At 42.0% G+C, this 27,500-nt stretch overlaps 1 protein-coding gene and 1 long non-coding RNA gene across 2 annotated transcripts in view; both read left to right on the top strand.

Annotated features, from left to right (window-relative positions):
• The window catches only part of LOC147034067 (uncharacterized), a 28,222-nt gene extending 14,284 nt beyond the window's left edge, over positions 1–13,938 (top strand). The window contains exons 2-3 of the transcript XR_015056741.1: positions 10,751–11,226; positions 13,096–13,938. The gene's annotated coding sequence lies outside the window, so the exon portion shown is untranslated. The remainder of the gene's footprint in view (positions 1–10,750; positions 11,227–13,095) is intronic.
• A 4,016-nt stretch (positions 13,939–17,954) lies between these two features.
• The window catches only part of LOC147034068 (uncharacterized), a 16,024-nt gene continuing 6,478 nt past the window's right edge, over positions 17,955–27,500 (top strand). The window contains exons 1-2 of the long non-coding RNA XR_015056742.1: positions 17,955–21,168; positions 22,911–23,407. This is a non-coding gene — a long non-coding RNA (uncharacterized LOC147034068). The remainder of the gene's footprint in view (positions 21,169–22,910; positions 23,408–27,500) is intronic.

The raw sequence follows: 27,500 nt of genomic DNA on the forward strand, positions 1-27,500 counted from the left end.
TCAAGACTATCAAAACTGAAAATCACTTTCAGAAATTGCAGTGAGGATTCAATAATAACGTGGAAAATACGTAATTCAATTGGAGTGTGGATGTCAAAGAAAGTGGAAATAAAATTATGTTGAATTTAGCAATGCTGTGAGATGATGTTCGGCTTTGCGAACATTAAACCGTGACCCTTCGATAAGATTACGTTCCCATCAAAAATGTGAACCAAAAAGCGCAACTTTCAATAAAAAAAAACAAAATAATCAGGAATCTTAACAATATGAAAACCTCTGAAGTTTTTCGAACTCACTCAATTGGTCACCTGTAATGAATTCTTGCTCCTCAATTTTAACATCAAATTCACACTGTGTGTATGTGTTCCTCACTCAAACTCCACCTAATCTTGAATGTGTGATGAAGGAGACTCAACAAAGGCTGAGGAAGAAACAAAGAATGTTTTAATACAAACTCAACGATGTCTCATGGGATCAGAAATAGGGAAAGTCTTCTTGGGGCAGAAAGGATAAAGAGCTGTCTAAATCCCAGTTCTATTAAGGGAAGATACACTGATGGAAGAAAGGAAGGTTGTGCTTGACAAATGTATTTGAGATATATGAGGCAGTTTTGCATTGGATGTGCAGAGAGTAAACAAAAAATTGGAAACATCAAAAGAATGTTACTTTTTCGGTTGTTGAGCCACCATTTGCATCCAGGAAGGCATGGATACGACATGGTGTGGAGTCAAAAAGGATCGAGAATTGCAGAACTGGAATGTAGCACCATTCTTCCACAAGGAAGTCCTCCAATTCACGTCGGTTTGATGAAGGCTGAAACCGCTTTATCAGGGGCCAACAAGACACCCCTCCCAGCTGGGAAGAAATTCTGCATCATGGGATGCAGATGATCATTAAAGACGGTAATGTTGCACGCTGCATCAACCCTGCCTTCTGATGGAATGAGTGGACCCAAGTGATGCCAGAAAAGCATACCCCACACCATGATGAAACTGCCACAAGCTTTCAGTTTTTGAAATAGGCACTCAGAGCTGTGTAATTCCCTGGGTTGTCGCCACATGTGCACACGTCCAATCGTCGAGAACAAGGTGAAGGATGACTCATCAGATCATATCACATTCCTCCACTACTCGGCAGCCCATTGCCTGTGCAACTCCTTGGATCACTGGCCCCACAAACGGGCATTGCCAGGTCTTATGATCAGTTTGTGCAGAGCAAACTGGCTTTGACTTTTAATCCTGTGAAGTTTCCTTCAGACTGTTTTAGATGACACAGGATTCTCACAAGCGACATTGAACTTTTTACACTGTCCATCATTGCTCCCGTTTCACCTCGCAGTCCAGACTTATGCCCGTGCATCACGCTCGTCGAGTGTACGCTTCCATCCACTGTTGCCCTTTGATGATGATGTATTTACTTTGTCCCAGACTGACATAACTTTTGAAACATTTCCTTGTGACATATTCCCAATTTCCCCAGCCTTTGTCACTGAAGCGACTGCCAAACCACACCAATATTTACACCCCGTTAAAAGTCATTGAGGTGACCTCCTGCAGGCATACTGGCTCTAAATACTGGACTCGAGCTGCAGTCGAGTTCATTGCCTCCCAACCCTAAGTCCTCAATCACCATCAGGTCATCAACCACCCCCCCCCCAAGTTCTCAAAGCTCCCCCCAACCACAAATCCTTAAAAGCACCCGCCCCCATCCACCTCCATCGCCGACAAGTCCTCAACCAACCCGCACGCTTCTTCCAATTCTCTGTCCCCTTGCTGCTCCCCCTACCCCAAATATCTGTCCTCCCCTCCCCCGTTCTTCCTATTTTAACAAGGTATTCATTCCCGTTCGTTAAGAACAACAATAAAAGTAAATATCGATGGGACAATGTGTAATTCGTAATTTCTCAAGATTCCCTCAAGTTAACTCAATGATAATAAAAAAAAAACATACAAGGTCATCCGTATTGGGGAAAAAATGTTGTCGGGTTGGACTCCACATCGGACATTCTGCTTTGAGTCACCAAACAATGAATGAAGGCCCTGATAATCAGACATGAGATCAGGGCCGTCACTCTGGACATATATCACGCTTTTGATGCAGTCTGGCATTCTGCCTTACTCTCCAAACCCTCTGCCTGTAAAGGCCAACTCCATACATGACTTAATGACTTCCTCCTCTCTCGTAGCCTTTGTGTGGCATTCAATGGAATCTTTTCATCTCATCACCCTGTCAAGACTGGAATGCCCTAAGGCAGTGGGCTGAGTTCTATTCCTCATCTTCAACAATGATCTCACTGACTCTGGAAAATCCTCTTTATCTATTTGCTGATGACTCCACCCTCTGCCGTGACATCAATCATCCTTCAGGAAGGCAGGCTGCAGCATCTGCCCTCTCTTCTGGCCTTGGGGGAAAAAAATCACAAGCTGGCCAAAGACTTGGAATATGTCTTTCAATCCTGACAAATCTCACGCTCATTTCATTTCTCTCCGAAATTTTCGTCTGACAAACCACACCTCTTGTCCCACCTCCCCCCGCCAATCTACTTTCTTCACAATCCTCTTCAGGAAGTTCATTCAATCAAGCTCCTGGGCTTCACTATCAGCAATGATATTTCTTGGGCAAACCACATTTCAAAGTTGGCCTCCGAAGCCATTCTCCGAATGACCACACTCCATCATACAAAGTCCTTCCTTGGCACACCTGAACTCCAATCCACCTCCAAGGGCTTCATGAGCAGCTTGGTGGAGGACTTCTCTCTCTCCTCTGGGCTGGTTCCCATCTCACATCTCACCCTGCTTGATGCTGTACAAACCAAGGCCTTCAAGATCATTGGAATTTCCCTCACTGAATCTGAGTCGAGGACGAACCTATGGCTGTCACTTAACTGCCGCAGACAGGTCAATCGTTTCTCTGTCTGACCACCTCATTTCCAGGATTGCACCTTCTGATCTTTCTGTGCTTTGTCACCCCCAGGTTTCTGCAGGGCTCACAGGGTCCACCATCAACCCCCTTCTTGTGAAACTACCGAAATCCAGGTCACTGCACACCTTCAATCATTTGTTCCTCTTTTTTTCTTGCTTAAGAATCAACTTCCATATCCTGTTCAATCGCATTCTTCCCTCCCGGTCTTCAAGACAGCTGTTTGCCACCATCTCAGGTTGTCTCCATTTGAACAACATGATCTTTTCTGCCCTTGTTAACCCTGCCCAAATCCCTCCTCTGTTAAATTTTTCAGTCTTCCCTTCTGGGAGTTTCCTTGTGTCCATCTTGTCCATGTCATGCATGTTTTGCTTCCTGTTTTAGTCTGTTATATCCTCATGCAGCTGTTAGTCTGTGAAGAGCAGTGTTGCAGCTCTTCCACGAGCCTCGACTATGTGTTCAAAAAAGACCATTCAGACAGCGAAGACACTTTAAGATCCCTCAAACCTCAAAGACTCTTCATCTCCTCTATATCACGAAATACAGCCTCACTATGACCGCCCTTCATCAGGAGAAGTGCGTCCATTCCACAAGGCTATTCATGTTCATTTAAAATGTAGTTTGAGCACTCCTATAATCTGCAGAGATCGGTGACTTTCCTCAAATTACACTGTGATTGTCTTCCTGATCAAATTTGGTGCAAAATTTAAAGAAACAGGGGTATTGAAATTGAAAAATACTTTCAGGAATCATCGAGGATTCAACAAAAGTCGAAGAGCAAATAAATAACACAATCACTACACAAACAAAACACTGAAATGAAGTAGAATTTTCTGAAAAAATTGGAGAATTTGGTAATGCGGTGACACCGGCATTGCTAACGCAGCAACTCCAACCATGATATGATTATTCTCTGAACGTAAAATAAAGTTGTTCCAAAATTAATCATAATTATGTGAAATCGGAAGAGGAAAATAAAGAGGAAACTTGGCAAAATGAAAATGTCATTCAATGTACGAACGAACTTGAAAGCTCACCTGCGGGGACAACTTGCACCTTATTCTGGGGATCAAATCTCAGCTCATTCCCCATGTATCTCAGCCTCGACATTGTCATTGTCAAAAGAGCAATCTTCACAATATTCTTCATCCTCAACCTCACATTGATTTCAAACAAGATCCTCATCCTCACAGTCACATTCAACATCCTCACAATCACAGGACAAAAACACTTCATGCTTCCCTCTGGGAACCATACAAAAATTAAATAATGGAAAATTAAATAATTAAAACAAATAATTGTAATAAAAAAATATTGGGAAAAAAATAACTGAAAATTGGGAAAAAAATGAAAAAAAATTATGATTCAAAAAGCAGGACACCAAGACGAAACACTCAATGTTTCCGTCCAGGAACCATCTTCACATTCAGAATTGTAATCATCCTCACATTCACACTCATTGTCATCATCTTCACAATCGCAATCATGATCATGATCTTCACAATCACCAACATCTTCGTCTTCTTCACAATCACAATTATGATCTTCACAATCATCTTCCTCATCTTCACAATCACAAACATGATCTTCACAATCATCTTCGTCATCTGCACAATCACAATCATCGTCATGATCTAAGCAAATGCCTTCATCTTCATCATCTTTGTTGTCTTTTCTCACAGCACACACACAATAATGAGCAAAACTTCGTTTTAGAGAACATTTCACTGTGTTGTTAAAATGAAGCAAGAATAGCATGGGCAGCCATAATTATAAATATAAATATATACACGACTGTGTAAATGACTTGTAGTGTGTGTGTGTGTGTGTGTGCGTGCGTGCGTGCGTGCGTGCGTGCGTGCGTGCGTGCGCGCGCATATATATATATATATATATATATATATATATATATATATATATATATATATATATATATATATATATGTATATATTTTTACAGTGCCTATCGAAAGTCTTTTCCCGATTTCAAATTTTTCACCTTTTCTTGCCTTAGAGCCTGGAATTAAATTGCATTAAACCAGACTTTTTCTTCCTTTATTTAACATTGTAACCAACAACTTCCAAGTGAAAATCAAAAGAAAATTTCTGATTTAATGTAATTTAATTCCAGGCTATAAGGCAAGAAATGCTGAAAAATTTGTAAGGCGTTGTGCATTTACTCTCGGCATTGGAAAAAAAATTATTTTTGTATGATATGATATATATATATATATATATATATATATATATATATATATATATATATATATATATATATATATATATATATATATATATATACATATATATATATATATATATATATATATATATATATATATATATATATATATATATATATATATATATATATATATATATATATATATATATATATATATATATATATATATATATATACACATAAACATAAATACATACATATGTGCATAAATAAAAGCCTGGTGTTGGCTTTATGGTTTGGGTGGTTGGCTTGGGATCTGAGGGTCCTGATAGTGGGGCAACTTAGCTAAATATAGCAAAACAATTGTGCATTTTATGAGGAAAGCACCAAATTTGGCACACTAGTTGCCTATCATATTATGAACAGATTTGGATATTGGGCCATCTCAAAATTTTTGATGGCAGTGGAAAATGGCTGCCATCATCCGACATCAGCGGCTGAATTTGAGATGGCCCAATATCCAAATCTGTTCATAATATGTTAGGCGACTCGTGTGCCTATTTGGTGCTTTCCTCACAAAATGCACAATTGTTATGCTAAATTGCCCCACTAGTGGGGCAACTTAGCTAAATATAGCTTGGGATCCAAGTGTCCTGAGTTCAAATCCCGCTCAGCTTTTGAATTAATACCAGGTGGGGTTAACTCGGCCTGTCATCCTTCTGAGGTCTGCAAAATGAGTGCCAGCATGTTGGTATACTTTGTTGGAATGGCGACCCATCAAGAATTGTGCTTAATCGCCAGGGAGACTGCTGAGGCAGCACCAATGCTCTGCACAGAGTGTGGTCCCAATGGATGGAAGGATGAATTAGCAAGGACTGACAAGCTTGTTCGGGACAAGGGATGGTGCAAAGTGCAGGAGAATCCTTGATGAAAATCAGCTTGACTCAGCCCTGAATTTGAAAGTGGGTTGGAGATTCACATTTCATCAGGACAGTGATCCGAAGCACAAATCTAATGCCACACTGGAGTTGTTGTATAAGAAGAAAATAAATGTTCTTGAGTGGCCCAGTCAGCATTCTGACTTGAACCTCATTGAACTTGAAGGTTGCAGTCCATCGACGATTCCCATCAAACTTGGCAGAACTGGAGGAATGTTCATGTGAAGAATGGGCAAAGATTTCACCATCTCACTGAAAAAAGCTGGTAGAGATCTACCCAAAAATACTCAAAGCAGTCAGAGCTGCTAAAGGTACTTCCACCAAGTACTGGCCTAAGGGGCTGAATACTTTTGCAATCAGTGAATTTTGATTTGTCCACGTGTTTTACAGGTATTCCTGAAGTGTAACCTCCTTCAACTAAAACAGTGTTTTCTTTGATTTCTTCAGTTATAAATAAAAGGTTTATTCGGAAAAAATGTTTCTGCATAATTTGTAATTCATCGAATTGTGGCATTATTCGTGGGGGGTGGAGGGGGAGGGGGTGAATATGCTTGCAGGCCACTGTCGTAACAGTGCAGTAAGTTTCAAGAAAGAACGTCTTTCCAAGTACTTTTCCTGTTAATTTTCCTGGAATTCCCTCTCAGAACCATTGCACTGATTTTAAATTTTCATCCTGCTGGCCTGCTCTCCACATTTTATTTGCTTGCATTTCATAAGGAAAAGCATGACACTTGTGAGTACCACAAGTTTGAAACTGTAAACGTTAAAAATGGGGAAATGAGGTTGCAAAACAAATACCAAACTGTTAATGGCTCTCATGTTGCAGAGTGATGATGCAACACCAAATTATAAAACGAGACTTACAGAGATTCACAATTATTGAGAAATTGTTTATTTAAATAATAGGGGAGGAGGACATGCATGAATGGGGTGGGATCCTGATAATGATAATGGCCATACTGATAATGGTCAACAGACGGACAAAAATAATTATCTCAATTCTCTCTGTGCATGCACGATCTGTACAAATTCATAGCCAAATTACTGCACCACTTCGGGTTTGTTTTCTTATTCATGTTCAAAATATAACATTCAATTTAAATTAATTGTTCCTCAATCATAAAGTGACATGTAGATACAGACAGAAGTGAACCGATCGCTGAACCCTGCTTTTTGCTTCGTGTGCCAGCAATAGTAATTTAGTTACAGATTGGATGCTTATCCTAAAATGCAAAACAAAAATCTTATTTCTATCTTTTTGAAAGTAAGCCAAATGTAATGAGCAACAAAGCGAAATTCGACATTATAAAAATTCTGTTTGTTACTTGGCGAAAAATTTTTTCGCCAACAATGTTGGTCTGTAGTGTCTGTGTCTGTCTATCTTTGTTTGTATGTTTGTCACACGATTTTTGGCCACAGTTTTCAAGCCATCGTTCTGAATTTTTTTGTATATGTTGGTGACCGGCCAAGGAAAGCAACACTTAATTTTGGTGAAGAACTGAATCCGGATCCGGATCTGAGAATTTTACTTACCTTGTACGATGGGGCCACTTTTTATGGGCTACCTCGTACCCTGCCCCCACTGCCGCAAAACGTGTCCCCTGCCTGAGTCTCATTGGACTGCCGGCCTCAAAAAAACTCCCAGAATGTCGCAAAATGCTGACCCAGTTGAATAACATCAGGAAAAGAGAGAATGTATGAGAAGGAATGGTGACAATATGAACTCAAATGATGAAGGTAGTTAGAGATGTTTTGATAAATGCAACTTTGTCCCTTCCGAATTGAGGATTTAAATGACACTTAGGCAACATTTACTTATAAATAACTATTTTATGTGTTCCCTATTTAGCCATTAAGTAACCCCATTGACAATAAAAGGGACATTTTCAAAATAAAGTTCAATGGAGGTCCAATTTACCCCCAAATAAATGGGGAAATTTTCTCCTTAAGCGAGAGTGTTCAGGGGGATTCTCCACAGCTTGGGAACTAGTACAGTAAACAGTGCAACGATTCCATGGGGGTAAAGGGGGAGAGTGCCTTTTGTTCTTAACAGCCTGGTCAATGTGTTGATTGCTTTGTTTTTTTTGTCTAGCAAGTCGAGGCTCGTGTTAAAACTAATACACTGAAACATATAAGGCAGGAAACAAGAGGGGTGGGAGAGGGAAGCACAAAATAGTGGGGCACAAAGACAAAAGGATATCTGTGGAAGGGAGAGAGATGGGGTAAACAAGCTTTGTTATTCATGTCTGCCTTGGAGAGCATCACTGATCAAAACAAATGCAAGAATGCCTGGTTCTGCAACAGCTTCATCAGTATATCGAAATTTGCCTCGGTAACAGGAAACTGGATTCAGTAACAGGGATCCCACAGGCTCCAGATGTAATGGATGATTTGATGTAACATTGCAATGTTGGACAAAATACATATTTGTCACATACTGGACAATTCTGTTGCAAAATAAATTTTACCTTCAAATCTGTCCCCCTCCTTCACTCTCTCCCTTTGTACATAATGGGTAGGGTATATAAAGCATCAGAGATAATATGTTCCTGATGTGGTATTTGAACTTCCCCTTTCTGAAGAAGAGATTTATTTTTCCACCATACGTTACTGATATCTCTTCGAGTGTTTATCCTGATTGAAGTCCTGACTCCATCCTGACTGAAGAACAAATGAATGGAATTTGCTGAGCCTTGGCTTTGTTTAAGTGAAATATACACATTGTAAAATTTAACAATTTTCGATTACAACCAAATCATATCATACTTATTACAACTCCAGCCCCAATCATAATGATATTTCTCCAATTACCCCAATACTGTAACAAGCATCGAAGACAGAAAATGGTGTATCAGATGGTGATTGCTTTTCTGGATCCTCCATCTTGAAAGCTTCTTTGTAATATGAATTCCTTTGCAAGGAAACTTCAACACAGGAGGTCATTTGTCCCAACAAGCATGCACAATCGTTGCCAACGATATTGTTACGGATTCGCGCCCGCCGGCGTGCTGACGGCCACGTAACTCGAATCGCGGCACGTCGCCCACCGGACGGACAATCCAGTCGTGACCCTCTCGGACTAACGCCGGGAACCAGTCACGGGTGGACCTTTCGGTCTCACCGCGATCGAGCCAATCAGCCCCCGCGTGGGATAGGGTTGCTCGCCAAATTCGACCTACCTAAGTACCCACACGGAGGGTAGACCGGGCGATCGCACCTCGCCGCAGGTCGACTTCGGACACGGGCCACTTAAGCGACCCGTTCCGTACTATCGGGATAACCGAGCGGTGTTATTCGTCGACCTCGACGGTTCGATTAATTATCGGGCGTATTCAGCCCACTACCAACCCTTTACGTGAAGCAAGATGAGGATTCAAAGAAAGAAATGACGAAGCGAAGCGGGAAACAGTTCAACACAAAGCACATTTATTCGCGATGAACGGAAAGCACACATATTCAATTCCACCAAAAGCACACAGAAAAGAAAAACACAATTCAATTTACACAAAAAGCAAATGCGACAATGCAGATCTAATACCGATTACACGAGCACACGGCAACACTTATACAATTTTACTTCACAGACGGCGCCGACAACACATACCCAAAACCAAGGAAAGAATACCCTCAAGGATGAGGCGGGCCTGAGGCCGAGACCGGGTCGGGCCTACCCGTCTGGTGATGAGACGCGGAGCGGCGATGGTGCCTCAACTCCGCGGGCCTCGCGGGCAGTGTCTGGTAGGGGGTGGGAAAGGGGCCCCCTTGGTCGCACTATCTCAGCGCGGGGGGAAACAGGAGGGGGTTGCTGATGCTCGGGGTATAGAGCATTTTTATTGTCCCGCGACGAGCGTCTCCACCTCGGCCAGGTCGCGCTGTCGGCCTCCCTGGGATGCAGCTCCCTGCACGACGCGAGCACCCCCTCGTCTGCCCTCGCCGCCTCTCCACAGCTCCGTCCCCTCCGCTCCGGCTCCAACGCACACGACGACCAGCTCCTTCTTGCCAACTCCACCGCCCGCGAAGTCTTAACTCTCTGTTTTTTTGACTGACGAACACGGTCGCTTATATCAGCCCCGTGGCTTCGCCCTCTCATCTTTGACCCCCTCCCTTCGACCTTTCACCTCGCTCCCCATTGGCCCGAGAAAAAGTGGGCGTGAATGCTTTTTGATCCATAAATTTGCATATATCGATCGCCCTCCAACGCCCTGGGGGCGGGGCCAAATCGCCCCTTGCTCACCGATTGGACGGAACAAAAGTGGGCGTGTGTCGTTTTTGATCCGTTTTTGAAGCACAAAATCCGTGATTTTGTACACGCTGTTCGGCGCGCGCCCTGCACGAGTCCAACACCGGTACCCACAAGCGGCGCAAGAACGGTGGCGATGCGACGGTTGCGAGGTGTGACGTGAAGGTCGTGGCGGTTGTGGTGAAGCGGCGTTGTGGTTGGTGGTTGATGTTGTGACTGGTGGTGGTAACAATGGCGGTTGGTCCAAATTAAAGATAGTAAAAGAAAAACGGCTATCCTGAAGAGTCGCAGCACGCGTAAATGACATGTATTCCCACTAGACAACGGGTTTGGGCCTAACGACACATGTACTTACCGAGATACCTCACCTAAGGGACCTGAATGGTGGTTTGCGAATTTGGTAACCACAACAATATTGACCATTGGTTGCCAACCTATGTTCGTTTTCCGTGCTCTATCTTTTCTAAGCTGAGAATCAAGCAAACAAGCAGCACATACCATGTTGAAAATCTTTGGTATGACTCGAACAGGATCAAGTTTAAACCACCGACCTCCTAGATTCAGCGCAGATGCTCTAACCATTCTGCCACCGAGTCTGGTATTCATTATTTTAACTCCTCACTTTGTTTCAATACAGTACATGGCATGTATATTACAAACTGAGTTTAAATGAAATCCTTTTTTTGGGTTGAGTTTAGGCAATTGTACAACCATCCAAAGGGGAATGAAGTGATTTTCACAATTTCTCTGCTCATCCATGTTTGGGAAGTTGACACATCATCTATCCTTGTTCCTGAATTCTCTGTGATATAACAATACACAAATCTCAATCTCCATTGTGTTCAATTTCAGTCTCTGCAATGTCTCTCTCAATGTTTTGCCGCCATTCACCCAGAATTCACATTCCTCCTTGGCAGCTTCTTTACTGGCAGCTCTTTTACCAGGTAAGGATCATACAAGCAGATTTTTTAATTCTGTTTATTAAACGTGTGCATTTTCATCCATGTATAAAAAGTTACCTTGGTATAGAATGATATGTATGAATTACATGTTTTTTTTTCTGTGTATACTTCACAGATTATATATAGTGAGAATAATGATGGCAAGTAATTTGTGACTAATTTGGATAACAAGTGGTAAAGGAGGAGTGGGATATAGTGAGTAATTATATTGTGAGTAATTTTGGATAAATGGTGGTAAACAACAGTAGATAAAGTACTTTTCTGCAATCAGATAACATAAAAGCAAGAATGATTGAGAAGTATCGGGGTAGTTGTAATGATTGTGATTGTATGAGGAGAAATCACTCGATATGGATTAGGTAAATGTAACAGTTATCCAAGTTACCAAACCATCATGGTCAAAGAGAGAAATATAAATCAGAATGGAAGAAGAACACAAAATGTTGCAAGAAGAACAGAAAAATGGATAAAGAAGAAAGGCCAACATTTGTTGTAAATATATAAATACTTTTGCAGTCATCAGGCTGGCCCAGTTGCCCAGTCCAAGTCCCGCCAAACTGCGTAAAAGCGATCGCACCGACAAATTGATTTTAGTGCACTGAGCCAGTGTTTGTGCCTGTTTGACAAGCCACTGGACTCAGAACGAAACACCTGAGCCTATCAGGCAGCATGCTAATTGGTGCCGTACATTCCTTTACACTAATTACTAATCCAAGTGAAATCACCAAACACAGGCACTGCCTCATACTGGGCAGTTATTGCCTCCTTTTCAAGTTCCATCATTATATTTATCACTTCCGTAATTTTATTTGTCACTTCTTCCTGAACTTCTGTAATTTGCTTTGTCACCACTTCCATCGTGGTCCAAACATCGTCCACCCTCTCCCTTATGTAGTTCATCTCCCCTCGCTCCGCCTCAATCCTCGTCATCTCCTGGCCCAACACTTTCACATCCACCTTCACCTGAGCATTTACCTCAATACCCATCATCCTGATTCCATCGTTCAATGCCGTTACATCCGCTTTGGCCTCCCTTCCCAACTTCTGCCAGCCCCGCCTTTATGCCAGCCATTATTCCAATGCCCATTGCTTCAATATCATTCTGCCCAGCCTTCATGTCATTGCTCACTGCATCCATCCGGATGTCAATTTTGTTGCCCACTGCCTTCATCTCACCCATTATCTGGCTCATCATTGATGCCAATCGGTCCATTTCCAATGACACTGGTGAGTCAGATTTGCTATTCTGGGGTGTGGGCTCAGAGGGTGCACCATATTTTCTGGGAAATGAATTTGGGGGTGGGGGCCCCCCGAGTATTACAATGTCTTTGCTGCACCCCCGACCGAATATTTCCCCAATAAATCACCTTCCTCCATACTGCCCCCCTGTACCATTGGTTCTTCCTCCATTTCCTCACTTACGCCCACCTGGATCAGCTCGTCTTGATTCACCATAGTCCGCAGAAATAATTAAATAAAATTTTCACCCCAATCTGCTCTTTTACAATTTTGGGGGTGTGCTGATCGCTCAGCAGGTCCCTCCTGAACACCAAATTGTTTCGCAATTGGTGTTCAGGGTTGAAATCCCACTCCTGACACCAAATAGTTACAGGCCTGGGTTCAAGGTTCACCATGAGGAAAAGCACTCATGTTCCTCCTGAACAGACAGTCCTGAGTCCACCAGCCGTGGATAACTCCACTGCTTGGTGGGATGCAAATCAACCACAAATGCTGATTGGTACCGCCATCCTGGCAGTGTTAATACCTCGCATGGTTACCTTACCTTTGGATGACGGTATCAAGTGGGGCTAGTGCCCTTGATGCGTACTTGTCTTTATCTTACCTGATCAGGTGCAGCCGAGTGGAGCTGTCAAGTATGCACCAGCGAACAGGTCAAATCATGTCGGGAAAAACTTCTCCGCTAACACGATGTGTGGACAATGCGAGACCAATGGAGGAAAAGACACGACAAACTGGGTACATTCACAATAATAGCAATTTATTTCTAGCAATTGCAAGGAAAGGCATGTGGAACAATAAGCAAAGGTTTTAATGCACAGCAAAATACGTACAGCAGGGGGGAAAAAGGATTGGAGATGTGCAGCAGGAGAAAAACTGTTATATACAAACACAAGAGAGAGTGCAGAGTTACCTCAATCCTAATCTTGTGCAATCTTTATTATGCAAACAAAACAGGCACCATAGGAATAATTCCTTGAGGGAGTGAGAAACTCCAGCAAGAGAGAGAAAGTATGAGGTGGTTTTGACCTCTTTCTTACCCGGCGAGGTCAATGGACCAATGCGAACTCAGTCCCTGAGGAGTGGAAGGGGGGAGGAAAACCGAGGGTGTCTATGGTGCATAGTGGGAGGGATGCGAAGTGATTGGCAGATGATGTGCAAAGAGAAAGATGTAAAACATATGGATCAATAAGCCTGGGCAATTGTTGATTCACTTTTCGTGTGCCCTCATTGGACGAGACAGAAACCAAGAAAAAAACGTGTGAGAAGATTGGCTTGACAAAGAAGTGTAAGAGGTATGTCAGTGTACTGTCTCTCCTGTTTAACTGCACTTCATCTGGCATCGAGCTCGCCCACTTTGGAGGCGAGGTATGAAATGTGGCTTTCCCAGGAAAGGTCATGGCAGATAGTGAGACCCAGAAGCTTGAAAGAAAGGACTTCTTCCAGAGGATTGTTGAGAAAGTGGATGGCGGGGGGGGGGGGGGGGGTTCTAAACGGTCCTTTCGGAGAGACAGTGAGTTGAGTTGTTCTTTCACATTCACCATTACATGCCATGTGCAACAACGATTCCCAAGTTGAGTTCCAACCCAATGTCCCTGTTCTGCCGGCTCAACTCACGCATGTTCACCTCGTCCACCAGGGCTGTTGAACGATTTAGTCTTGTCGTGGTGTCCTCTCTCGCATGCTGGCCCATCCAGAATGACTGAAGAGCTCAAAGGAATTCTTTCCTGATACACAATCTCAATGAGTTTTCCTCAACCTGATTATAATTGGCTCCACGCCTTAACGACCGCTCTGGAAATTAACACCTCATTCACTCATCTTATATATTATTTTCGAGTTTGTGGTTTCGTGTCGCGCTATCTTCGACTTTGTTCTGCGCTCGAGTCACATGATATTCGGCTGACATTATCTTAAAGACCATATGAGGTGCATGGTTCAAAAAAAGTAAATAAAATGGTTCTGAAACAGTGAACTCGTATTCCACTTACTGCATTAAAGTAAAATTACTACTGATACTCTGCATCATTTCCTTTCTCAAACACACCCACCCCAACATGTCACGCAGAGCGCGGGTTATGCGAGTCAGAGTTAAATCAAGCACGGGGACGATCAAAACACACGGCTCATCACATATCACCCGTCTCTCCACACCTCCCTCTCGCGGGTTTATATTGAATCACAGATTGATCTCATGCCTTCGAGCAACTGCGATTCTCGTCCATCCAGGAAGTTTTGTCTGAGAACATTCCAGAATCTTCACGAATCTCACCAGGCAGTTTACATGAAAATACTGCCACTCACAGTCAAAATTAGCTCCTTTCATCAAGCAGATTATATTACAATTTACGGATGTGTGCGACAGCAAATTCATAACATGTAACTATCAATTCTACTCGTTCATGTATCGGCATTTACTGATGCTTACTCACAAATACCACATCATCGTGCTTTGAACTGACACTATACATATGTCAAACCAACGCATTGTCAGCCCCTCATTAACATACAGTGTGTATGAGCTGTACTTCCACAATATCTCCCCCAACAAATAGCCTGAAAGGCTTCAAAAACCCACAACCTAATTAGTCACAAGCAGAACAATTCCTGGACAACATGTTGAATAAATGACCATTTCTCAAGTATCCAACTGGAATCAAAATAAAGAACAATTACTGCACAGTCATCCCAGGAAGGAAGTCAGACAAAACAATACACACACACACACACACACACACACACACACACACACACACACACACACACACACACACACACACACACACACACACACACACACACACACACACACCAGAAGAACAACGAAACAGAACCCAACTTAAAAGCAAAACTAAGTGACAATGTCAGGGTGGACTACCTGACGTTGGTATCTGATAGAAATGATGGCCATTATTCTGGCCCAGAGTCTCTTTCTTGACTTAATTAAAGATCAATTCTTTCAACTGATTGATTTTTCTGCCAGAGTGAGTTTTATACTCGACAGACTTCTCAGAGCTTTTTGTTCCATTATCAATTGGATTTTCAATGACGGGCTCTCCAGGAACGTCTTCTGAATGCGGTAATGCATGAGGTGACGAAGGTCGTGTCGTATCAGGTGTGAGGTGGCACCTGCTCCTTTTAAGAACTTTGTTACCAACGCTTATACCATACGAGTGAGGCGTTTTAGATGTAGGTGGAGAATAGAGAGCACCCAACTGTTCCCAGATTGATTGATGACCAGTTCTGACCAACTTTGTTACCGACCTGGAGTTCAGGGAGACGTTCAGGAGAATGTTTCTGATTGTATAAGTAAGCGTCTTTTTCCTTGGCCTTGTCATCGTTGTTGTTCACGATATTAGGGTCGATTTTCTCTGCGTTTGGTCGAAGAATCTGTGACAAGGTTGGCATGATTGTCTTCCACCTCTGATCCAGCATCAACTGTGCAGGGCTGAAACATGAAGGCTCAAAAGAAGTGTTACGCCAAGACATCAGCCCGAGATACGGATCAGGTTGTATCAGGATCATTTTCGCAATGTGTTCCGTTTTCTTCAGCACATCCATTTGACTGTGGATACTTTACGCTTGCATCACATGTTCAAAGCCATATTTTCCAGAAAACTCCAGAAATTCCTTGGATGCGAATTGACTTCAGTTATCTGAGATAAGAATATCAGGAGTGCCCCAACGAGCAAAGGTTGACTTATTTCATGAATGAGCATTTAACTTGTGAGAGAGGGCAAGTGTTTGAGCTCGTTGAATCTCGAGTAATAATCCCCCATGACCAGATAATGTTTCTTGTCGAACTCGAGGATATCAGCTGCTGTCCATTCCCACGGATGAGACGGAAGGGGAATCGGGAATAATGGCTTTCCCTTTTGAGCAGACCAGTACTTGATACAATGATCACATTTACTGACACAGTCCTTGATGTCCCCACTCATACCGGGTCACCAAATACAATCATTGGCTCAGCGTTGATACTTCGTTCCTCCCTGATGTCCATCGTCATGAATGCTCTGAAAAATCTCCACCTTCATGTCAGTTGGTATGACGATTCCAGTGCCATACAATAACAGTCCTTCATAGACAGATAAATGCCTACGATTTCCCAGCACGGATTGAGTATATCCAGACAGTCATCCATGTACTGAGGCAAACCATGGATAGTGTAGTTAATAACACGTTGCAAAACAGGATCCAGCCTGGACGCATCTCTGATGACATCTAACTTTCTCTTGGACGCTGGAAAACCTGCCTCAACTCCATGAACGAATGTGTCTACCTCTTCTGACAACTCGCGATCCGAGGCATGTTCTGGGAGTGGAATATGGGACAATGCATCGGCAACAACCATGGACTTGCCTGGCACGTGTTCTGCTGCCACATTAAACTGCATGAGACGCAATAGTACAGCGGATAAGCACAATAATTGTGCGTTTTATGAGAAAAGCATGAATTTTCTGACATAGTGAATACCACAAGGTTTATTTTCAGATATGGAGTGAAGTCAGATTTGACCTCTGAGGACCGTGAGAGGTCAAAATCCAAGATGGCCGCCAGTCCACTGGGTCTCATGTTCAAACGCGTTTAATTTTGGAACTAAACAGTGGAAAAATACATTTAAGGTGGAATTTCCAACTACGTTTGGAATGGCCATTCGTTTGGTGATACTTTTTAGATTGCCAGAAGCCAAGGGAATGCATTTCAATCGAGGTCAAGGTCAAGTTACATTTTTACTTTTGGACATTATTTTGGTAAAGACAATGGATTGGACCAATGCAATATAGTGAAACTTCGCTTCCATTTTGACACGATAGGGATAATAATACAAAAAAATTAACAGAATAGTCCCATGCTGTTCGTCTATTTAATACGTTATTAATAGCAATGGTGATGATGGTAATGGCAGTGATCAAAATCTAACAGCCTCCAGAACAGAAGCACAGTGCAGTGCACTTGAGCGCAGCTTTGGCACACTTGCATCATCCAGTGCATCCTTTCTCACAGCGACAGAGGATCAATTCATGGCACGATTTTGAAGCTTCTGGGAGAGTGGTCCAAAGCGGCTGCCACCCAGTTGTTTCCTTCGTCCAGCCCCAGTCAGATGGCTCTGACATCTCTGGATCCAGGACCAATGACTGGTTCCAACAGTTGGCCTGGTAGCAAGTGTGCTTGATGTGCTGTTTGAGTGCTGCCTGGGTTGGACGAATTTTCTCTGGAGTTCTCGACTTCTGTGTGAAGAGCTGTTTCCTGGCATGTTTAACTTCTGTGCTCTCACTGGTTCGGTCGGACATTAGCACTACAAATCGCTCCAGCAGTAACAATGATCCTTCACTGACCTCACTCGGCATGCATAGGAATTCATTGAAAGCATCATTCACCTCTGGGAAAGACTTCCAAGTTTCTCAGGCAGTCTTCTTTCCTCTGCCAGCGAATGCAGATACAGTTTCACACCCGGTGAAAGCGTGAAGGACTGGGAGAGTTAGACACTGTGTTGGATTCATTGTGGCAACCATTTCGTGAACAGCTATGTTATTAAAGCTTGAACTGACACCAAAGGTAACCCACAGCTCATTAGGAGCTGTCTTGCTGAATGAAGCTACAGCCAGTACCACCACATCAGTATCAACGGTACGTATGGTCACCTTCTTACACCCCTTTTGCACAGCATCTGCCACATGCAGAAGTCGACGAGTGTCGGCCTCCTCCTGCGAACATGGGGCAAGGCAGGCCAAGTATGACTCAGCCGGAGAGCAAAGGACTCCACTTCCATCTGTTGCATACAGTTCCTTGCCCTCTGCAAGAGGAAGATGAACAACTACGCGTGACAGGAAAGCAAACAATTCGGTTTTGTTATCATCGCATCGAAGGAAGTCCTTCCAGTTCTTTGGCATCACAGTAGGAGCCACAACCTTCATCACCCGTGATGTACCAAAGTTTGCTTCTGCCATTAAAATAATTTTTAAAAAAATATCCAAAGGTATTTCCTTTCTTCTCCATGACATATTTTGTAGGTCATCCATGTTTTTTCTGCACAGTCTGGTTCCAAAATTAAGGATGTTTGAACATTAGACCCGGTGACTCGCGGCTATCTTGGATTTGACCTCTCACTGTCCCCTCAGAGGTGAAATCTGACTTCCCTCCACATCCGAAAATAAACATGATGGTATGACCGAACTACGCGAGAAATTTCATGCTTTTCTCATAAAATGCACAATTTGTTAAAATATGAGAGCTTATCCACTGTACTATATTGTACCACTGCACATGATATAATGACGAACGCAGTGAGCTTCATACTTCACACGTGTACGTGACAGAATAGGAAACAACAACAACAACAACACAATTCCCCTGGCTATTTGGAATCAGTGCCGTTGGCAATGACCCTTTTGCTTCCGTTTTTTTTCCTTCTGGTTGTTTTTGTTTCTGGTTTTTGTCATGGGGAATGATGCATGCTGGGAGATCATGACCGGAAGTGTTTATTTCTTTATTCAATTATTTTTTACGCAAAGTAAATTTTATACTTCCGAAAGTGATTTTTTTCATGATAGGAAGTGTTTATTTAGTATTTAACATTATATTTAACATTACCGGGAGTGATTTTGAAACTCTTTCCGGAACTTATATTTTATTTTATTCTTGACCAGAAGTGATTATTAAAATTAACTTTGGGAAAAAAGATAATTGAATAAATAAATAGATAAACAAAGATATCTTGCACATCATCAAAAAATAATTTTTAATCGTGATTGACATTATTTGATCGCTGATCCCGAATCCAGGCAGAAGGAACCGGAAATTGCGTCAAAATCATTCGCTGTGTGGCGCTGACACGTACCACGGTAAAGTTGGCAAGTATACAGTTGTGAACACGTTATAAGTAAAGTCAGAAGCGAATGTAAGAAGAATTCTACGTTCACTTCGTGGCTTTGCCTATTCCATATTACTCCATAAGATAACGATGGAACGATGCAAACGACAACGCAATCAGTTTGTTTTGAAATCAGTTCAGTTCCCATGACAACAATGACTACAGCGTCACAAAGCCCATCGGCGGGATGCATTGTTCCGTTTGTTTTGTGAGAACATTCAGTTCATTCCGGTACTTTTGTTGCAGCGAAGTGCTGTGTTTTCGTTGTGTTCCTGAGTTATTTTAAAGGAAACTCGTGGAATACTTGTGTTGAGTTTCAAAACATGTTTCCGGTGCACCAGGTGCGTAGCGGAGTCTGGGCCATGAACAGATCTTACCAGGTGAGTGGGAAACGAAGAGAAAGAGGGTCGATGATGGACGGAGGGTAAAGGGTTAAAGATCCGATTGATGAGTTCAGAGAGGAAGTTAAGGAAAGGAAAGGACGGCGTTCAGAGAGGACGGCGCCCAGGTTCTTTCTGACGACGGTGACCTGGTTCTTTCTGTCTAAGGTGACCAGGTTCTTTCTGACTACGTCGCCCAGGTTCTTTCTGACCATGGCATCCAGGGTTCTTTCTGACTACGCAGCCAGGATTTTTCCTATTCCAGCGGCCAGGTCTTTCCTACTACGGCAGCCAGATTCTTTCCGACTGTGTCGGCCAACTTCTTTCAGACCACGGCGGACACACTTCCATCACAATCACTTTGTAAGATGCTTAGCAAATGGAGAAAAGCAATCAAAGGAGGTGTGTGGTGAGCAGAAAGAAAGCTGCTTGTTGATGGAACGTGCCCACTTGTGTTCGCAATATGGCCACCATGGTCAGATTTGAAACGATTCCTGGTTATTTCTTCAATTGTGCTTTCAGAGAGGACAATATTGAAACATGCAGTTCAGACTTTTATTGTGACTTCCACTTTTCAACCTAATTCTTTAAAGTCCACAAACATCCAAATTCAATCTCCACCACCTCCCTCTCCAAAATGCACAGTGGAAGGTCCACAGATAATCTTGGTGGTCGAGCTCCCCCTTCTGACTCCTCATTTATTTATCTTTCTTTCCCGATTCAAGATGCTCTGTCGCTGTTGCTAACACAATCAATTTGTTTGGGGAAGTTGTCACAAGAAGATCGAGTAAAACTGAAAATGACGGCCAGGCCAGCATCTGCTCGAGTTCCACGATAGTAATGTTTCCTTGGAGACCGCCGTGTTGTTAAGCCCAGCACTCCCTTCCATTGGAGTGTTTCCTTGATCACTGTGAAACGACCAAGCCACTTCCCAACGGGACACACCCATGGTGTCATCCTACGATTAATTTGCAATAAGTCACTGACTTTGACACCAATACAAATTATTATAAGGGAACCGAGCTATCAAGTCGCTTCATATATTGAAGAAACATTTTAAAACGGAGCAAATTGCCGCCATTGGAGCATTGAAATTGATTCATTTGTGGCAATTAATGCGAATTGATGTTCCCATGTTGTGTGCTCAATGACAGAAGATTCCATTTGCATTTTTTCCGACTTCATCACGACCCCGTTTTGAATCCCGTCGGAGCATGGGAAACTTGCTCGTTCAAATAACATGATTTCATTAAACTTGTCAATTCCTTGTCCACAGATCTTTGGTGAACGTTCCTTTCTTGGGACGTTGGACATGGGACAACTGATGTCGCTCTGGGGACGCTTTGAGCACGCAATCGGAGTGATCTCTCTTTTCGTCCTTCTCGTGGACTTGGTCATCGACATCTATCCCTGGGTACACAAACACTTCGGGTAAACAACACATTCTGATAGTTTTCTTCTTTGGTGACCTTCATTTACTTCTTGCTGTTCCTCTTCGCAAGGATTCATTTTTATTCTGGAACTTAATTCAGAACAGCAACCAATGATCCCAATGAACCTCTTTTCTGCTGCAAATATGTTATTATTTGACATATATATATATATATATATATATATATATATATATATATATATATATATATATATATGTGTTATTATTTGAGATATATATATATATATATATATATATATATATATATGTTATTATTTGAGATATATATATATATATATGTTATTATTTGAGATATATATATATATATATATATATATATATATATATATATATATATATATATATATATATATATATATACACCTATATATGTGTGTGTGTATGTTGAGGGTTTGCAAATGTGGGAAGGGTTTGAAACAGTGTCGCACTTACCTAAAGTAAGTCTTCTCGGGTTGCTTTACACAGCTTATTCAGTTGGAGGAGTGTGGGAGGGATCAATCATTTACACAATCCGAGCCACCTGGGTTTAATCGATGAGATGAGAGCTGATTGGCTATTCCCTCCATTCACAGGAGAGAGATGTGGGCGGGTCTTTATGTCCATATGTTTATATATACATTTAAATATATATATATATATATATATATATATATATATATATATATATATATATATATATATATATATATATATATATATATATATATATATATATATATATATATACACACACACACACACACAACCATTGCAACCATGCTCTGTGCAGAGTGTTGGTGCTGTTTTAGCAGTCTCCTTGGCTATTGGGCACAATCCTGGACGGGTCGACACTCCGCCACAGGATACCAGAAAGCTGGAATTTATTTTGCCAACCTCGGAAGAATAACAGGCAGTCAACCCCACCTGGTATTTATTCAACAGCTGAGTGGGATTTGAACTCAGTACCCTCAGATCCCAAGCCCACCACCCAAACCATGAAGCCAACACCAGGCTTTTATGTATGTATGTATGTATATATATATATATATATATATATATATATATATATATATATATATATATATATATATATATATATATATATATATATATATATATATATATATATATATACATACATATATACATACATATATGCAAAAATCATATCATATCATTCGTAATTTTTTTTTCTCCAATGCCTTTAGAAAGTGCACACCGCCTTTCAAATTTTTCATCTTTTCTTGCTTTATAGCCTGGAATTAAATTACATTAAATCAGAAATTTTGTTTTGATTTTCACTTGGAAGTTGTTGGTTACTGTGTGTCAATAAAGGAAGAAAAAGTCTGGTTTAATGCAATTCAATTCCAGGCGATAAGGCAAGAAAAAGTGAAAAAATTGAAATCGGGTAAAGACTTTCGATAGGCACTGTAAAAAAAAAAAAATGTATATATATATATATATATATATATATATATATATATATATATATGTATATATAGACACACACACACACACACACACACACACACACACACACACACACACACACACACACACACACACACACACACACACACACACACACACACACACACACACTGTACAAGTCATTTTCACAGTAGTGTATATATTTATATTTATAATTATGGCTGCCCATGCTATTCTTGCTTCATTTTACCAACACAGTGAAATGTTCTCTAAAACGAAGTTTTGCTCATGATTGTGTGTGTGTTGCTAGAAAAGACAACAAAGATGATGAAGGCATTTGCGAAGATCATGACGATGATTGTGATTGTGCAGATGACGAAGATGATTGTGATTGTGATTGTTATTGTGAAGATGATGACAATGATTGTGAATGTGAGGATGATGACAATGAGTGTGAATATGATGATATTGACAATTCAGAATGTGAAGATGGTTCCTGGACGGAAACATTGAGTGTTTCGTCTTGGTGGCCGTGGTGTCCTGCTTTTTGAATCATTTTTTTTTTTTTAATTTCCCAATTTTCAGTTATTTATTTTTTCCCAATATTTTTCTATTACAATCATTTGTTTTAATTATTTAATTTCCCTTTTTTATGGTTCCCAGAGGAAGCATGAAGTGTTTTTGTCCTGTGATTGTGAGGATGTTGAATGTGACTGTGACTTTTGACAATGACAATGTCGAGGTTGAGAAACATGGGGAATGAGCTGAGAGTTGATCCCCAGAATAAGGTGCAAGTTGTCCCAGCAGGTGAGCTTTCAAGTTAGTTTGTACATTGATTGATGTTTTCATTTTGCCAAGTTTCCTCTTTATTTTCCTCTTCCCATTTCACATAATTATGATTAATTTTGGAATAACTTTGTTTTACGTTCAGAGAATAATCATATCATGGTTGGAGTTGCTGTGTTAGCAATGCCGGTGTCACCGCATTACCAAATTCTCCAATTTTTTCAGAAAATTCTGCTTCATTTCAGTGTTTTGTTTCTGTGTCGTGATTGTGTTATTTATTTGCTTTTCGACTTTTGTTGAATCCTCGATGATTCCTGAAAGTATTTTTCAATTCCAATACCCCTGTTTCTGTAAATTTTGCACAAAATTTGATCAGGAAGACAATCACAGTGTAATTTGAGGAAAGTCACCTATCTCTGGTGAGCGGTTATAGGAGGAATGCTCAAACTACATTTTAAATGAACATGAATAGCCTTGTGGCATGGGCGCTCTTCTCCTGATGATGGGCGGTCGTAATGAGGCTGTGTTTCGTGATATGGAGGAGCTGAAAAGTCTTTGAGGTTTGAGGGATCTTAAAGTGTCTTCGCTGTCTGAAGGGTCTTTTTTGTACACATCGTCGAGGCTCGTGGAAGAGCTGCTATACTGCTCTTCACAGACTAACATCTGCATTGGGATGTAACAGACTAAAACAGGAAGCAAAACATGCATGGCATGGACAAGATGGACACAGAAGGAAACTCCCAGGACGGAAGACTGAAAAATTTAACAGAGGAGGGATTTGGGCGGGGTTAACAAAGGCAGAAAATATCATGGTGTTCAAATGGTGACGATCTGAGATGGTGGCGAACAGCTGTCTTGAAAACCTGGAGGGAAGAATGCGATTGAACAGGATGTGGAAGTTGATTCTTTAGGCAAGAAAAAAGAGGAACTAATGATTGGAGGTGTGCAGTGACCTGGATTTCGGTAGTTTCACAAGAAGGGGGTTGATGGTGGACCCTGTGAGCCCTGCAGAAACCTGGAGGTGACAAAGCTCAGAAAGATCAGACGGTGCAATCCTGGAAATGAGGTGGTCAAAGACAGAGAAACCATTGACCTGTCTGCGGCAGTGAAGTGACAGCCATAGGTTCGTCCTCGACTCAGCTTCAGTGAGGGAAATTCCAATGATCTTGAAGGCCTTGGTTTGCACAGCATCAAGCAGGGTGAGATGTGAGATGGGAACCAGCCCAGAGGATAGAGAGAAGTCCTCCACCAAGCTGCTCGTGAAGACCTTGGAGGTGGATTTGAGTTCAGGTGTGCCAAGGAAGGACTTTGTATGATGGAGTGTGGTCATTCGGAGAATGGCTTCAGAGTCAACTTTGAAATGTGGTTTGCCCTAAAAATATCATTGCTGATCGTGAAGCCCAGGAGCTTGATTGAATGAACTTCCTGAAGAGGATTGGTGAGAAAGTAGATTGGTGGGAGGAGGTGGGACAAGAGGTGTGGTTTGTCAGACTATAATTTTGGAGAGAAATGAAATAAGAGCGTGAGATTTGTCAGGATTGAAAGACATTCCAAGTCTTTGGCCAACTTGTGATTTTTTTTCCAAGGCCTGAAGAGAGGGCAGATGCTGCAACCTGCCTTCCTGAAGGATACTTGATGTCTTGGCAGAGGGTGGAGTCATCACCAAATAGATAAAGAGGATTTTCCAGAGTCAGCGAGATCATTGTTGAAGATCAGGAATTGAACTCGGCCCACTGCTTGGGAATTCCAGTCTTGACAGGGTGATGAGATGAAAAGATTCCATTGAATGCCACACAAAGGTTACGAGAGAGGAGGAAGTCATTAAGTCATGTATGGAGTTGGCCTTCACAGGCAGAGAGTTTGGAGAGTAAGGCAGAATGCCAGACTGCATCAAAAGCGTGAGATATGTCCAGAGTGACGGCCCTGATCTCATGTCTGATTATCAGGGTCTCCATTCATTGTTAGGTGACTCAAATCAGAATGTCCGATGTGGAGTCCAACCCCACAACATTTTTCTCCATCACGGATGACCTTGTATGTTTTTTTTATGTTCATTGAGTGAACTTATGAGGGAATCTTGAGAAATTACGAATTAATATAAACATTGTCCCATCGATATTTACTTTTATCGTTTTTCTTAACGAATGGGAATGAGCACCTTGTTAAAAATGGGAAGAACGGGGGAGGGGAGGACAGATATTTGGGGTGGGGGGGGGCAGAAAGGGGACAGAGAATTGGAAGATGAGTGAGGGGTGGTTGAGGACTTGTCGTCGGTGTGGTGAGGTGGGGGTGCTTTTAAGGATTTGTGGTTGGGTGGAGCTTTGAGAACTTGGTGGGGGGGGGGGGAGGTAGATGACCTGATGGTGGTTGCGGACTTGGGGTTGGGAGGTAATGAACTCGACTGCGGCTTGAGTCCAGTATTTAGAGCTCGTATGGCTGCAGGAGGTCACCTCAATGACTTTTAACGGGGTGTAAATATTGGTGGGGATTGGCAGTCGCTTCAGTGGCAAAGGCTGGGGAAATTGCGAACATCTCACGAGGAAATGTTTCAAAAGTTATGTCAGTCTGGGACAAAGTAAATACATCATCATCAAAGGGCAACAGTGGATGGAAGTACACGTACACTCGACGAGCGTGATGCACGGGCATAAGTCTGGACTGCGAGGTGAAACGGGAGCAATGATGGACAGTGTAAAAAGTTCAATGTAGCTTGTGAGAATCCTGTATCATCGAAAACAGTCTGAAGGAAACCACAGGATTAAAAATCAAAGCCGGGATGCTCTGCACAAACTGCTTGTAAGACCTGGCAATTCCCGTTTGTGGGGCCAGTGATCCAAGGAGTTCCAGAGGCAATGGGCTGCCGAGTCGTGGAGGAACGTGATATGATCTGATGAGTCATCCTTCACCTTATTCTCGACGATTGGACATGTGCACATGTGGCGACAACCCAGGGATTTATACAGCTCAGTGTATAAATGTATTTATATTCAGTGTATTTATACAGTGCCTATTTCAAAACTGAAAGCTTATGGCGGTTTCATCAAGGTGTGGGGTATGCTTTTCTGGCATCACTTGGGTCGACTCATTCCATAAGAAGGCAGGGTTGATGCAGCGTGCTACATGACTGTCATTAATGATCATCTGCATCCCATGATGCAGAATTTCTTCCCTGCTGGGAGGGGTTTCTTGTTGGCCCCTGATGAAGCGGTTTCTGCCTTCATCAAACCGACGTGAATTGGAGGACTTCCTTGTGGAAGAATGGTGCTACATTCCAGTTCTGCAATTCAAGATCCTTTTTGACTCCATACCATGTCGTATCCATGCCTTCCTGGATGCAAGTGTTGGCTCAACAACCGAAAAGTAACATTCTTTTGATGTTTCCAATTTTTTGTTCACTCTCTGAACATCCAATGAGAAACTGCTTCATGAAACTCAAATACATTTGTCAAGCATCACCTTCCTTTCTTCCATCAGTGTATCTTCCCTGAATGCAACTGGGATTTAGACAGCTCTTTATCCTTTCTGCCCCAAGAAGACTTTCCCTATTTCTGATCCCATGAGACATCGTTGAGTTCGTATTAAAACATTCTTTGTTTTCTTTCTCAGTCTTTGTTGAGTCTCCTTCATCACACATTCAAGATGAGGTGGAGTTTGAGTGAGGAACACACACACACACACACACACACACACACACACACACACACACACACACACACACACACACACACACACACACACACACACACACACACACACACACACACACACACACACACACACACACACACACACACACACACACAGTTTGAATTTGATGTTACATTTGAGGAGCAAGAATTCATGACAGGTGACCAATTGAGTGAGTTAGAAAATCTTCAGAGGTTTTCATATTGTTAAGATTCTTGATTATTTTGTCTTTTTATTGAAAGTTGTGATTTTTGGTTCACCTTTTTGATGGGAAGATCATCTTCTCGAAGGGTCACGGTTTAACGATCGCAAAGCCGTACATCATCTCACAGCATTGCTGAATTCAACATAATTTCACTTCCACTTTCTTTTACATCCACAGTCCAATTGAATTACGTATTTTCTTCGTTATTATTGAATCCTCACT

Source organism: Eptatretus burgeri, chromosome 1 (genome assembly GCF_056783735.1).
Source record: "Eptatretus burgeri isolate ZD-2024b chromosome 1, Ebu_testis_v1, whole genome shotgun sequence".
Classification (NCBI taxonomy): domain Eukaryota; kingdom Metazoa; phylum Chordata; class Myxini; order Myxiniformes; family Myxinidae; genus Eptatretus; species Eptatretus burgeri.